This window comes from Zootoca vivipara, chromosome Z2 (genome assembly GCF_965207765.1).
Source record: "Zootoca vivipara chromosome Z2, rZooViv2.hap1.1, whole genome shotgun sequence".
Classification (NCBI taxonomy): domain Eukaryota; kingdom Metazoa; phylum Chordata; class Lepidosauria; order Squamata; family Lacertidae; genus Zootoca; species Zootoca vivipara.
In genome coordinates this window covers 25,444,712-25,446,063 of record NC_142585.1, presented here as the reverse complement: position 1 = coordinate 25,446,063, position 1,352 = coordinate 25,444,712, and the positions used below count along the sequence as shown (strand labels likewise).

General features: G+C 57.4%; 1 long non-coding RNA gene across 1 annotated transcript; it reads right to left on the bottom strand.

Annotated features, from left to right (window-relative positions):
- Window positions 1-204: 204 nt before the first annotated feature.
- Window positions 205-1,343, bottom strand: LOC148686590 (uncharacterized). Its single transcript, XR_015948668.1, has 2 exons — window positions 980-1,343; window positions 205-639 (listed from the first exon to the last, which is right to left on the bottom strand). It is a non-coding gene; the product is annotated as an uncharacterized LOC148686590 (long non-coding RNA).
- Window positions 1,344-1,352: the final 9 nt, after the last annotated feature.

The window sequence follows — 1,352 nt, the reverse complement described above, 5'->3', positions numbered from 1 at the left end:
AGCGCCGTAACCCCAGGGTCGGTCACGACTGGACCTAATGGTCAGAGGTCCCTTTACCTTTACTTTCCGTGTGCAAAAAAGGTACAGTACAGTATTGCCCCACCTGATGTAAATTTCCTGCTGTGTGAAGAGAGAAATCCCCTCCCTTCTCTCCCCCTTGAGGTAAATCGTCCCTCCCCATTTAGGTATCAACTGCGAAGGAAATGCGCGCTTGCTGTTTATGAGGGAACACCATCGGATACAAGTGCTTAACTACAGCCGCTAATTTCGGGGATAGCAGTGGACCCCATTCCCCAACACCCCCCCCCCTGCGGCACGAGGGGCGTGGCTGTAGCGGGCGGGAGCGGTTCGGAGAGCCCGCGGCGCTCCGGGCAACGTGGACGCGCCTCTCCCTCCGCGCCTCCACAGCAGCGGCAGCTGGGACGGTTAATTTTGCACACATCCCTCCTTCTCCTCCAACGGTCGCCCGCGCGCTGACGAGTTGTTTACTTCCTCAGCGGCTCCACCCCTCCACCTCCCCTCGGCTCTCGCGCTCTCCGATTGGCTCTTCCTCTGGCCAACCACGACGCCTCTCAGGTCATCAAACCTGTATGGGGCGGGGAGTGCGGTCGTAAGGGAGGAGGGGGATTACAGGAGGGCCTGGGGAAAAAAAAAGAATAGCAGCAGTATAAGAAAGTGAACCTTCATTTCTTTAACGCTGATTGGGCAACTCGTGGAAGCCACGAGGACTGATTGGTAGATTTCGGTGCTACTCATCTTCATCCCTTGTGGCCTTTTCTGTGTATGTGTTGTTTTTCACTCATTCCTCTGTACACGCAGGCATTGAAGGGTCCCCGCCTCCACCCGGCGTATGTTTCAGTGTGTGAGGCGTTGATTGGACGACTCCCAGAGCCCGCCTCCCACTTCTCCCTTCTTTTCTCCCTTTCCCCCTCCCACCTTCTCACACACAAACACATCCCAGCCGCCCGCTATTAATTACCTTCGCCTCTCATTTGTCCCGCCTCCCGCCTATCATTCTGAAAGGCACGCGCACGCACAGAATCCGCCGACCGGGAGTGGGGTGTGCGTGGCGGTGACTGCGGATTGGACTACTTGCGAAGCGGACTTCATCTCCGATTGGTTCCTCGCCCACCGGCTCCCCCATTCTCAGAACTTTGCTCTCCGGACCACCAGACACACACACACAGCCCCGCCCCCGCGCTGAACGAAGCACCGCCTCTCGCTGGAGCGGTTTTTTTTTGCTTCTTTTTCTTTTTTTAAAAAAGCTGCTCCACTCCCTCCCTCCCGAAGGAGGCGGGGTCACGTGATGTTTTCGCCGTGGTGCCGCCGCGGCTGCTTGCCTGTGTGGAGAG